The 13,475-nt window shown below is 42.1% G+C and overlaps 1 protein-coding gene across 1 annotated transcript in view; it reads left to right on the forward strand.

The window, feature by feature from the left end:
• The window catches only part of nwd2 (NACHT and WD repeat domain containing 2), a 69,741-nt gene that overhangs the window by 35,241 nt on the left and 21,025 nt on the right, over positions 1 to 13,475 (forward strand). The gene's annotated exons all lie outside the window — the stretch shown is intronic.

Below are 13,475 nucleotides of genomic sequence, written 5' to 3' on the forward strand. Positions count from 1 at the left end.
CCTTTTGTTGCGGCTTTTGTATGCAGGATGTGTGCAAGTAATGTGTGTGTGTGTTTATTCTGTTTGACAGCGGACAAGAAGACAATGCACAGTCCTCCGTTTTTCTGTTATTCCAACATGTACAGTTGTTAAAGGGGCCATCCTTCTTTCAGAAAATAGCATTTGAACAGTAACAAAAATAAAACTACTCCACCGGAGTGACAGAATTGCTCTGTCACCTGTCAGCGTGAATGATAAGAAAGTGTCTTCCATAAATGCTCATTGTACAGTGCTGAAAGCTCAATGCAAATTTAAAGCTGCCCTTGTGTGAGCGCATAATGTGAAGACCTCTGGAAGGAGGGAGAATGGTGTGATACATCTTTACACTTGACAGTTCAGTGATCTTTTTTAGATAATTTTAGGTCACATAAAAAGGAAAAAAAAAAAATCCAGGCTCAAGGAGGAAAGGATGAAGACAGGAATGTAGGGAGGAGGACGACAGGAAGAGAAATTGAAGGTAAATTATTCAAATGGAACAGATCCATTTCTAGAGGTTGAAATTGAGGTGAGAGATCACAGGGAGACATAATGCATTATGGGTATAGCAGGAACACTGGTCTCTAGATAATAATAATCCCCATCCTCGGAATGACTTTTTGTATTTGCTTCTTCCTCCATCCTCCATGCACTGCTGCCTACTGCTGTTCTAATTCAGAAGTTGTTGCCATCACTGTCTGTCACAAACACACTTCACTACATCTCAGAGATTCATTGTAGCTCACATCAACTAGAGTGATGCTACTTATTTCAAGCACTTCTTCTAACTGATTAAAATAAGACACCTGATGCTGCATGGGCAAATTTCCTCCACTGGACAGATGTAATATATTTAAAAGTTCATAATATGGCATTAAGACTCCTAACTCATCACTTCTCTTGAGGATAAACCAACCTCAACTGGGGGTGGGGGTGGGGAGTGGAAGATGTAACTGAAGTGCAAACTTTGAGCTTTAATTCAAAGGGCTTAACCAAAGTTTTGCATTAACTGCAATTACACCCATTTTTATACATAGGTTGAAAACTCTTTGCAGTCAGTGACTGTCTGAAGTCTAGAACCCACAGACATCCCCAAATGCTGTTTCCTCTCTTGTGATGCGCTGGTAGGCCTTTACTGCAACCACCTTCAGTTGCTGCTTGTTTGTGGGTCTTTCTGTCTTCAGTTTTGTCTTCAGTAACTAAAAAGCTGCTCTCCTGGGTTGAGATCAGGTGACTGACTTGGCCATTGAAGAATATCACATTTCTTTGCCCTAAAAAAACTCAGTTTTGCAGCATTTGGCTGAATCTGAGCAGAGCAGTATGGCTGTGTACACTTCAGAATTCATCCTGCTACTTCTATCAGCACTCACATCATCAATGAACACTAGTGACCTAGTTCCACTGACACCCATAGATGCATGTGCCACAACATTTATTCCAACATTTTTTTACAAAAAAAAATGAGTTAAAGTTGAAAGTCTGTGCTTCAGTTGTTTGAGTTGAAGTCCACTATGATGGTGTTCAAAGACAAAACTACAAAAATTTGTCCAGCATATCACCTAACTGTAAATGTAGTTAAATTATAAATACTATGGCTTGGTGTTTTGTTAGTTGTACTAATACCAGTTTGCAGAGTATTTTGTTATTCTGATAGTCTGTTATTTATTTGTCTGTTACTTAGCACTACTAAACAGGTATCTGTGTCTTTGCATTGCATCTGCGTAGTCTACAAATACACCTTGCTAACCAAGCTTGCTAGCATTAGCTGATAACTTCGCCCTCCACTCTCTTATCTAAATATAGTCCTGAATTAAAGTTGTGGCTGCAAGGATGCAAGACGGAAATGACCCTAAAACTAACGTCAATGCTTCTGAATACGGTGTCCAGAAACTGAACGGGTGATGGCTATGTCCATCTTTTATATACAGTTTATGGTAACAATAAGCTTTCATATATATTTTCTAAATCATCAGCATTACACATAACAATCAGGAAATTAGCTTGGTCAGTTACAGTAAATAGAAATGGAAATTCTACCAATATAGAAAGCACATAGTAACTGTGTAGCAAAAATTTAGAGGTCATGACATGAATATGTGCAGAAAAGCCATGAAATAGCCAAAAGCTTCTGCTGACATCAACAAGCGTACAGTAACCAAATACAAACAAGACATGGCCAGCGTGGCTACACCATCTCATCAACAATTATGATGCAATAAGTCTTGAACGCTTGTCCATGCTTTAATTAAATTGGCTGTTGTGCTTGCAACCTCCCCCCCCGCACAGGTCTCCCTCACCATTTGTCATAATTTCTCCCCAGCTTGTGTTCCATCCTGGCAGCAGGAGAGGAGAGCACTCAGTCATACAAATCCAAATGCATCTCTTGCCAAAGAACAAGCAAGGAACACCAGCAGCAGTATGGGGAGCTTGACCCAAAACACAGAGATTTTCTTTAAAAGCAGCTTTGAAACCATGTCTAAATGTTAGGATAGGAGAGATAAGGTTCTGTATGACGTGATGTATTAGCAATGGTTGCAGAAGGCAGCACCTGGCAGCATGATTTAACGGGGATAGAAGCTGCTATAACTGCAGGATGTCTTGTGAATGGACATGCAACAGTTTGCAAGCTAGAAAGTTTCTATCCTAGTGTACTTCTTGCCTCGGCTTCCTCTAAACTCTCTTTCCCGGTGTCTCTTAATATTGCAGCGATGCCGTATAAGCGCAGTCAGGCTGAACTGGGCTAAAATGATCACACGTGAGTTAAAAGGAAGTGGCACAGCCTCCTCTTTTGTGCCGCTGCCTCTGTGTTGGTGGCTGTGTTGTACATTCCGGACTGATTTCATTCATTCCTGTCGGCCTCGCTGCCCTCTGTTCCTGCTGCAATTTCACCAATTTAACCCTGACTGACCTCCGAGCGACACCACGCTGCACGCTCAGGGAAAGTAGGCACACACAAACTTGGTTAAGCGCTCACATGCGCATCTCTTTGTTTTCCCTCCGATCCACCTTTCTTCCTCTATCCCATTTTCAAGTGTTAAAAACACCCCCCCCCCACAGGAACATGCAAGTAGAGCATATTGACCTGAGGGATATTCTTTCATAAGATTGGGTGTTTTCTAATTTTGGGTGATAGAATCTGTAGCACTATACACACACATACACAAGCATAAATCTATAGCTCACATTCTCCCCCATCTGGCTGCCTAAATCTTTAATAGAATATTCTAGTCCAGTCTCTCTGTGGTGAATGTATTTATGCTGAGAAGTCCACAGTACCTCCACAGAATTAAGTCCCATTCAGACTTGTCAAAGCCAGCTGCTGCGCTCCCTGCAGCGTGGCTCCCTGTCGTCACCACACAGGCAGATCGGGCGAGCAGGCTGGCGGCCCCGTTTCCAGGACTGGGGAGCTCAAAGTGTCGGTGGCGGGTCCTTTGATCAGGGACTTGGATCCTCATTTATGACAGTTCTGGGTTGTCTGAGCTGTCTCTGGAGTGCCGTTGTTTATTTTTACAGGGTGGTAGACCTAGATATATATGTGGGGATGGGGAGCATGTCAACAGAATTTAGGGTCTTGTTGTTTCAACAACACCGTAGGTAGCAGGCTTAACTCTGGGCATGTGAGGCTGTGTGTGGATTCTGTTTCCTCATTTCCTCATTTTGTATGCTTTATGTTTATTTATCTCATTTTATTTTGCGCTTTATATCTTTGCAAAGTCAGCTACAGTCTCTCATTGGTTTCCAGGCACAGTTATCTTCAGACCTTCTCAGGAGCTGTCCAAGTGTCACCCCAGCTAACGTACACAAACACAAACACATGGCAGTAAGAGGAGACTTCAAAGACAGGCAGGTCTGCAGGGTATGCAGCCCACAATAACTGTCACAGAGCCCAGTGCATCGATCAGAGAGGAGAGGAGGGATGGACAGAAGAAAGGAGGAATAAACTATGAAAGCCAGATTTCCTCACTACACTACAGAGGGAACAGAGGAATGGGACTGATATGTGTAGTGTAGGTGTGTTTTGTGCTGCTACAGTGTTCTCTACAAATGTTTCCATGCTGTGGTGTAATCCAGATTCAAACATCTAGCCTAACATATCACTGTTGTAATAACTAAAATAATACTGTAACTAAGCAATACTGTGGTACTGGGAAGCAAACTACCACATGTTCACATTACTTCTTTCATTTCTGTCCTCTCTTAAGTTACCTGCAAGCACAGGTGTGTTCAATAATCATACCACGCAGGACAGTGTCCAGTGCTGCCAGGAGAACCGTTAAGGAGCGTCCACACAGGAAGTGGCTAGCAGCGATGCAGTGAAGATAGTGTGATAGAGAGTCAGTTGCATTCAGCAACTTAAAGCCACGCTAAGTGGGCGGGTCCCAAGTTAAACGTTTCTTAACTTCTTGGTGAAGCTGAAGCGATTACCAATGAGACCACGGATTGAAGTATGACATTAGAGGCAACCAGAGGCTGGAATGTCCACTAGCAACCAGCCGTCAGCAACATTGTTTCCTGTACAGGTGCCCCGAGTCGTTCCTCTCTGACGCTACATAAGGTCAACACAATGATTTTCCTAGTGTGCAACAAGGACATGACAACCCAAGTTATAGCTCGGGGTTGGGCAATATGTTACATTTTCCAGCTGACCACCATTAGTCTAACAACCAGCAATGTGTGTGGTGTGTGCAGCGCAGTAACATAACACTTGCTCTCACAGAAGAACTAACAACGCAGACCCAGCTAACCGGGGATAACTTGTTAGCTTAGGAAGTTGTTTGACCTGTAATTGAGGCTTTCACACTGATGCTTTGTTCTACAGTCTGTAGACTGTCAAATGCCAGGTTTGCAGAGTATTACATGAGGAGAATCTCTGTATAAGCTCAACAGAACAGGGCACCACTGTTTGGAACCAGTTCTGCAGTTATGTTTGAATTCAATTCAGTTTGGTTCAGTCCATCAACCCCAACAATCAAACGACCCCCTATGAGCAAGCACTTGGCGACAGTGAGAAGGAAAAATTCCCTTTTAACAGGAAGAAACCTCCAGCAGAACCAGGCTCAGGGAGGGACAGTCATCTGCTGCGACTGGTTGGGGATTTACAGTTAATTATTAAGTTAATTATTAAGCGAGAAGAATTCTTAATGATACTAAATTAGAAATAAATAAATAAATTTGTTAATAAACATTCCTGTCTGACTATGGGCTGTTGTAGATTTTATTCCACATACTAAAGGAAAGGGACTGCGTTCTCTCTCTCTTTTTTAATGGCAGCTGCACAGAGTTGCTTTCTTAGGTAGTTAAAAAAAATGTAAAGGATAAAAAGGGCATATGGTCAACTTGTTTTTCACGCCTGGGAAGGTGAATTTAATGACCTTGGTGTAGAGGTGAAGCATGGGCAAAGAAAGAGCTCATTAAACTTTGGCCAGTCACTTTGTTTGGAGGATTCAACAGCATAAACAGAAATTTCCCTCTGGGATCAATAAAGTTTTCTGATTCTGATAACTAATAATAGCCTAACAGTTATTGCCTTCTATATAAAATAATTTGCAAAGCAAATAAGCAAACAAAAAAGAAGAGGTACGGAAATTCGAGCTGTCCTACAGGAATCCTCTGTCATAGCTTAATTTCCATATTTTCTGTTTTCTAGCCTCTTTATAAAGACTCTTCAGTTAAACCTTGTTAAGGGAACTTAATGTTTTAGATCCCCATCACCATTTCAGATTTAGAAAATATCACTTGGAAAACAGGGCTCTTGAGATAAATTGCTATTAAATAACACTTCATTTTATGTAGTCATCCTGTGTGCGTGTGTGTGTGTATGTGTGTGTGTGTGTGTGTTTCTCTTTTTCCATAATTGGACCCAAAAGCAGAACACTTTTAAGATATTTACTGTAAAAGAGTCTTGGAGATGTGGCTGGCGTGGAGAGACTGATGATGGCTGCAGACTGAAGCAGGTGGGTTAGAAGTGGGGAATGGTGCTGAAGCGTAAGCTGGCAGTTAGCTGGAGTAAGCTTAGCTGTTGCAAAGGAAACAGGCAAACCAGCCTGAGAGCTTTTGTCTGGCATCACAGGGTGGTTATACATAGATTCACTGATGAGATGATGAGGTGCAGGTGTGCCAGCTGCAGCACACACATACAGGCTGCTTTTCATTATGATAGCATACCTCCTCATTTCCTGCACCTCCTGGCATTGTAGCTCCTCCCACTATAAGCAATGTCAGCATAGGTGTGTCACCTGTCACACCAACTGAAACAAATGTCCACAGCTGAAAATTCATGATGGGGGGGGTACTTTTTCACACAGGGCCAGATACTGTAGGTTTGGATGGCTTGTTTCCCTTAATAAATTAAGTCATCATTTAAAAACTGCATTTTGTATTTATTCAGGTTATCTTTGTCCAATATTAGAATTTGTTTGATGATCAGAAACAATTAAGCATCATGGCACTGTACATGTTAGCGTAATGAAAGGCATCTACAGAAAGATAGAGGAGGAGGAGGGGGGAAAAAACCTGAAAGATGAGGAGGAGAAAAAACACCAGAGGCATGGCGAGGCGTAAGAAAGTGAGTCCGTCTCGCTTTAGAGTCGCCTCGTTTCATAAGACAGACTTAACAGTTTCATAACCAGCTTTGTTATTGGATGTGTCAGTCTTTCTTTATGAGTAACAGCCATTTGCAGTGAGTGTCATTCAAAAGGCATAGCTCAACACAAGGCAGGTGGCAGTGCAGGGCTGTGAACCACACACACACACACACACACACACACACCTGGCTAAGAGGGGCTTTTCTCTAACCTGTCGATGCAATAAAGCTGGTCTCCATGGCGATGGTAGGGGTTGGCATGGTGATGGTGTCATTGACCTGGAGATTAAGCATGACAATGAGCCATGACTTTTTTCCTCTCCTCTCCTCTCCTCTCCAATGGGCTCAAATTCCTTCCCGTTGGGAAAAAAAAAAAAAAAAAAAAAGACACCAAAACTTGATAAATGCCTCAAGGACGCATATCAGCAAACTGTGTGCGGCTGTTCCAGCTCTGCTGCCCCGCACAGCGGCTTTACTGGATATAAGAGGATAGTTGAGGATACTGTAGTTCTTATTTGTTTCCCACTGCTTCTCCTCCATTCAGTTAACATGATGTAACGGCTAATGTGAGAGCCCAGACCTCTCATCTTAAATGATATTGGAAATTGTGTCTTCATGCAAAGATTGCTCGGATTCAAGCGTTGCTTCATGGACAGTGTGAAGTATTTATGCAAATCCATTCGACATACTCATTCTGAACAAATTTTGGCAACAGAGTGTTCACACTGGGGGTCAGGATACATAGTAGTGCTCAATCTGCCTAACTCTTGACGGCACTGATAATGCTGCTGCTCACAGCTTCAAAACATAAAATGCTTTTCAAGTGGCAACCCCACCGCCACCAATTTTAAACCTTTTTTCCTTTATCTTTCAACAATAACTCATAATCCAAATCATCAAACATTATTTTAGTCCATTAGACTCTATTCTCTTACTCTCCAGAATGCGTCAAGCTGTAAATCATTAAAAACAGACCACAAATATGGAGTTTCATTTTTATAAAAGGTTCATAAATTTCAACTGGGTGCTGTCGTTTTTAGAAGTCATTACTCATGCAGGAGTAATTAGGAGTTATTTTAGGGAGTTCTTAAAGCAGTGGGTGAATACGCTGGTGGTGCATATTCACAGAAGCAGGACAACAAATGTGGGGCTGAAATATTGTTTCTGTGTTCATTTAAAGGAGACCTGTTATGTTTTCCTTAATTTTCTGTCACACATACTGTGCAGTGTTGGCTGATGAAGTCAGTGTATGTGCCAAAACTCAGCCTTCAGACTGCTTAAAATGCTGAGTGTGAGTTATCTAGTCTTGGCCCTGTTTGATGTCAAAGGGAGTGGATACCCTAAATCAGGGAGCCTCAAATCCAGGCCTCGAGGTCCGGTGTCCTGCAGGTTTTAGATGTGTCCCTGATCCAACACACCTGAGTGAAATATAGAAGTCATTAGCGGTGACTCTGGAGAACTTGACTGCATACTGAGGAGGTAATTGAGCCATTTGAATCAGGTGTGTTGGATCAGGGACACATCTAAAACCTGCAGGACACCGGACCTCGAGGCCTGGATTTGAGGATCCCTGCCCTAAATAAGCACAGCATTAAAAAAAAAAAATGGATGTTGCCATCGAGACCTCACTGGGGGGGTTAATGAAGTCACATTTTGAAGATGAGCATTTTCGCCACTGTCAATCTGGAAATGACGAGCGAGGGGGCGGATCTGACTGGGAAACCGCATGCTCATTGGCTTATCACTTATTGGCCTACTCATTAGCGAGTGAGCATATCCTGGATAATCCTTTCTGGCACTCCAAAATGTATGCAATGGACTCAATATTTTATTGAGTGTGTGAGTGACTGAGATCATAAACTCTGCAGAAAAGTGTTAACAGAGGTCCTGTCAGAGGGGTGATTTCCCCATCTGGTCCCAAAGGACTAGATGCAACCACAGCTATCGCCATCTGGTGGCCAGTAAAAAGAATCCAGGCCAGGAAGTTAGGTCCATCTTTCATACTATCCATGGGTATATCACACATGTATTTTGAATTCTGCATTTTGAAGCTTCAACTTTAACATTTGGCTGCCACAGTGTTGTTTTTTTGAAGCCAGGAGTTCTCATGCATGGATGAGAGGGTGGAGTGCTGACTTATCAGCTAATGCTGTTTAGCTTGGTTATCAAGCAGCATTCATAATTTGCACAGGGACACATATCAGCTTATTAGTGCTAAGTAACAGACTAATTAAATTACTAGAATTTCACTCAGCAGCAGTGAAGCACAAACATCTTGGATGGTCTGAGCCGCTCAGGAAGTCAAAATATTTGTTAGATAATCCGTTAGAGGTTCTCCAGAAATCACCAACAGCACATGCACAGTGAAGAGGACCAGTCTGAGGAGTAGTGGATGAGGCCTAGTTGCCTGTGTTGGGACATCTGTCAATCAAACCCCAATTCAGTTCTGCAAGTTATTAAAACCCCATTCAGAGTTGTTATGAGGATTTTGTACCAGGCTCTAATCATGCTTTTTCATGCTATAAAATTGGCCATTTTAACATGGAAGTCTGTGGGGAGTGTCTCTCTTTTGGAGCCAGTCTCAAGTGGAACCTACATATAGAGAAACTGCAGTTTTTGCACTTCTGAGGTGGCTTCATATTTCAGCTCTAGAGATCGCCTCTTTGGTTTGTACTGTTTACGAGGGGCAGTCAATCAGAAGAAAGTTGGGGTAAATGGAGGAGGAATGAAGCTAAAACAGCTTGTGCTGAACAGTAGATCATTTTGGGTGGGGTGGGGGCTGCACCAAGAACCAGTATAAGGAATATTCAGATCACCTGAGTTTTGAAAATTTTGAATTTTGACCTGTGTTACTCTAGTAAAGTCCAAAAATAAAAATATGCAGCAAGAAATGAGCTTAATTGGTGCCCTTTGATGAAATGATATGTAACTCACAGTTGTGTTATCGATGCATATAAAGATGTATACATACATGTGTGTTTTTGGCAGCACTGGTGCATGGTTACTGAGGAATATTCAAATTTAGCAACTTGGCAGCACATGTACGACAGCTCTCCATATTAGTGCAAAATTGATTTCTTGCAAAAATCCCATGCATGCTGCATGCTGATAGGATGCAGTTTGCACATAGTGAAATGTAACACAGGTCTCTGAGCATGTCAGGAAAAAAAAAAATGTTTTTTAGCACATCTTCTGCTTCTGTTTAGAGACATATTTCCCTCTGCTGTGCCAAAGCTTATGCAGCAAATACCAGAACAGTTGACGGTGTGTTTCATTGATTAATTGACCGTGTGAGTGATTGATTTGTTAATTCATACTGTAGCTGCGCACAATATCTTAGCTGCCTCTCCCAGCTGGCTCATCAGATAAAGTGCACTTAGCCAGAGTATATAACCCCCGCTTCCAAGGATGAAAAAAAAAACACACACACACACACACACGAGGGGAAGAGGGAGGGAGGCAGAAATGGCACTGCCATTTGGCCACTGTGTGCTTTGCTATTGCCGCTTTAGCCTCATGTGTTTCCTGCACCTGTGAGTCCTGAAGCGTAATAAGAACTAACCCCTCTCAAAGGGCTCACACATGGAGTGTCTCACACACACACACACACACACACACACACACACACACACGAGTGAAGTTGTCAGCTTCCGAGCAGTAATCCATTTAAGGTGGCCTCATTCCAGACCTGCTCTCTGGCTAAGACAGGAGTGTTAAAGCCACCCGGTGAATATTTGGATTTTTTTTTTTTAGTTTGCCTTCAGTAAGTCAAGTAAGTGACAGAACTGACAGTGGATTACGCAGCCGGGTGGATTGGTGTGAACACGCTCACGCTTGTGTCTGTGTAGGCATTTGAACACCTGATTTTGTAATTTTGATAGGAAACATCAGTTGGTTTTATCCTAATCTCCATCTGTCCACACACACACACACACACACACAGCCACTCCATTCATCCTACATCACCGCAAGGCAAGCTGACAGAGACTTTGTCAGCAACTTGGAGAGTGACTGTTCTCTCTGCCTCTCTCACACACACACTTTATGTCTCTCCTCTCTCTCTCTCTCTGTATTACTGTAGCTCAGCCCAGTGCCTCCATCCTCTACTGACACTTCACTGCAGCACCGTGAGTCATAGAGGGCCATCTAAGACAGGTAGACAAGGTGACCTGCAGGGCATTTCAGTGTTCGCAGGTTCCTGGAAGATCTAAGCTGCACCTTAAACAGTCGCTTCTTGGTAGGCTGTTTCAGCTGAAATATGTTGATATTACATAAAGTATAAAATGGCTGGATCAAAATGTTCACTGCCCACCTGAGCGTCCCTGCAGCGCTAAACTGCTGAACTCTGTGGCTTCCTCCATGTGCCTAAGCAGTGTGTATGGTGCTGTAGCAAGAGATAAATTCAGTATAGCGTTTGGAGGAGTGGAGCAACGTGTGTTTTTTTTGGCTCTGAAGTACGCCATTATCTGCCATTAACTACAGTGATAACTAATGAGCATTACCTTTAAAATCAATGGGAACGCTACAGATTACACATTAAAAGAAGCAACCCTTCAGAAAAGCACATCCACTATTTAGTAGGAGATATTCTTGCTGCTACAACAGAGCTAGGCTAGTTTAAACGTAATCTTTTTTTCTTTTTTTTTCATTTGAGGCACCTGATATGCGAGTGCTGTCCAAGCTAGCATTACTTTTAAAAATTTTAAATATTGTGTGAAAATACAAGCACTGAAATATCAATTCCATCTCCAGATTAGATTGTCCAGCTATTAAAGCCAAGCAGACCCACTGCATGAGAAAAAAATTTCTCACAAATTTTCCTTGTATTGTTAAACATAACAATGAGTTTTGTCTGTCAGATTTTTCTGCCAACTGTTAAATAGGTTAAACTGATCAAATCTGTAAGAGATCCCAACTAAATTACTTTAAAAAGGGAGGGGGGGGAAAAGCCTGTAAAACAGACATTTTGATGGCCATCAGTTGATAGTGTGCCTTTAACACTGTACAAGCCTATGTAACAGTTTCTTTTAAGAATAGGGCAAAACTTTAGGCTGTATTTAAAAGGTGGCCACACACTCACCAGAAACCTTTATTAGATAAACTCGTTCAACTACTCAATAACACAAATATCTAATCAGCCAATGACATGGCAGGAACTCAGTGCATTTAGACGCGTAGATATGGTCAACATGACCTGTTCAAACTGAGCATCAGAATAGGGAAGAAAGGTGATTTAAGTGACTTTGAATGTCGCATGATTGTTGGTGCAAGACAGGCTGGTCTGAGTAGCTCAGAATCTGCTGATCTACTTTTTTTTCCCCACACAACCATCTTGGGGTTTACAGAGGATGGTCCCAAAAAAAGAGAAACTATCCAGTCAGTTCTCTGGGCCAAAATGCCTTGTTGATGCCAGAGGTCAAAGGAGAATGGTCAGACTGCTTTGTGCTGATAGAAAAGCAACAGTAACTCAACCACTCGTTAAGGTATGCAGAAGAGCATCTCTGAACGCACAACCTGTCAGAATGACTGTGCAGGTTCTCATTCATCCAAGTTTGTGAATAAGTTTCACCGCTCATCCAAGAACTGAAGAAGCCTCAAAAACTTAAAGAAATTCAATTGCCTTTTTTTCAAGCTTTTGAGATAACATGTCAAACTCTGAAGAACATCGGCTACAGCAGCAGAAGACCACGCAGGTGTCACTCCTTTTAGCTAAGAACAGGAAACTGATGCTACAGTTAGCATGGGCTCACCAAAACTGGACAGTAGAAGATTGGAAATACATTGCCTGGTCTGATGAGTCTCCATTTCTACTGCGACATTCAGATGTTAGGGTCAGAATTTGAAAGCATGGCTCCATCCTGCCTTGTGTTCAGGTACAGTGTATCACAAAAGTGTCATTTTGTCAGTGTTGTCCCATGAAAAGATATACTTAAATATCTGCAGACATGTGAGGGGTGTACTCACTTTTGTGACACACTGTATAATGATGTGGGGGATATTTTAATGACACACGTTGGGCCCCTCACTACCAACTGAGCATTGTTTAAGCCCCACAGTCTACCTGTGTATTGTTGCTGATTTATGACCACAGGGAACTCATCTTCTGATGGCTGCTTCCAGCAGGATAGCACTCCATGTCACAAAGCTTAAATCATCTCAAACTGGTTTCTTGAACATGACAATGAGACAGTGAGTTAACTGTACACAATTGGCTATAAATTGTGGTCAAATCCAGTACCAGCAAGGTGTACCTAACAAAGTGGTTGGTGAGTGAATTTGCAGTGAAACTGTTCCAAAAAGCACCAGAAGCACTGTGACCAGGTCCAGTTCGGTGACTGAAATTTGACACATTTATTTCCTCGCATTTGTTTTTGTGCTCTCCTGTTTTTGTTGCCGCTTGGACAGAACATGAGAACACATTTATCTCAGCGAGGTCTCAGGTTGTTTGTTGCCTTGAGTGGCAAAAGGGAACATGAGCTCTTTTGGAGTGCAAAAGTAAAAAAAAAAAAAAAAAAAAAATTCATTATATCTTTTGGAGCATCCTGAGCCAAATAGTTCACCCGTTACTTGAAACATTTTGGGCTTGAATCCAGCTCATGACACAACTGAAAATAGTGAGTGGCCTGCCCTACTTTTCTATTAAACTCTTTATTTTGGCAGGAAGCGTCGCACACGGGGGAATCCCAACCTCCTCCTGCCATTTGTTACTGGTATTGTTTCTCTCTTTTACATGCACTTATTTTGCTCTTACATTGGCATTCTTGTCTTAATGGGCTTCTTGCTTTATTGGAAATACCTGAGTGTTCTAGTCACAGAAGAGTTCATGTCTTTGTTATTAAGCATCGTGTTATTTTTAACCCAGTTGTTTTATTACAAA

Source organism: Archocentrus centrarchus, chromosome 18 (genome assembly GCF_007364275.1).
Source record: "Archocentrus centrarchus isolate MPI-CPG fArcCen1 chromosome 18, fArcCen1, whole genome shotgun sequence".
Lineage (NCBI taxonomy): Eukaryota > Metazoa > Chordata > Actinopteri > Cichliformes > Cichlidae > Archocentrus > Archocentrus centrarchus.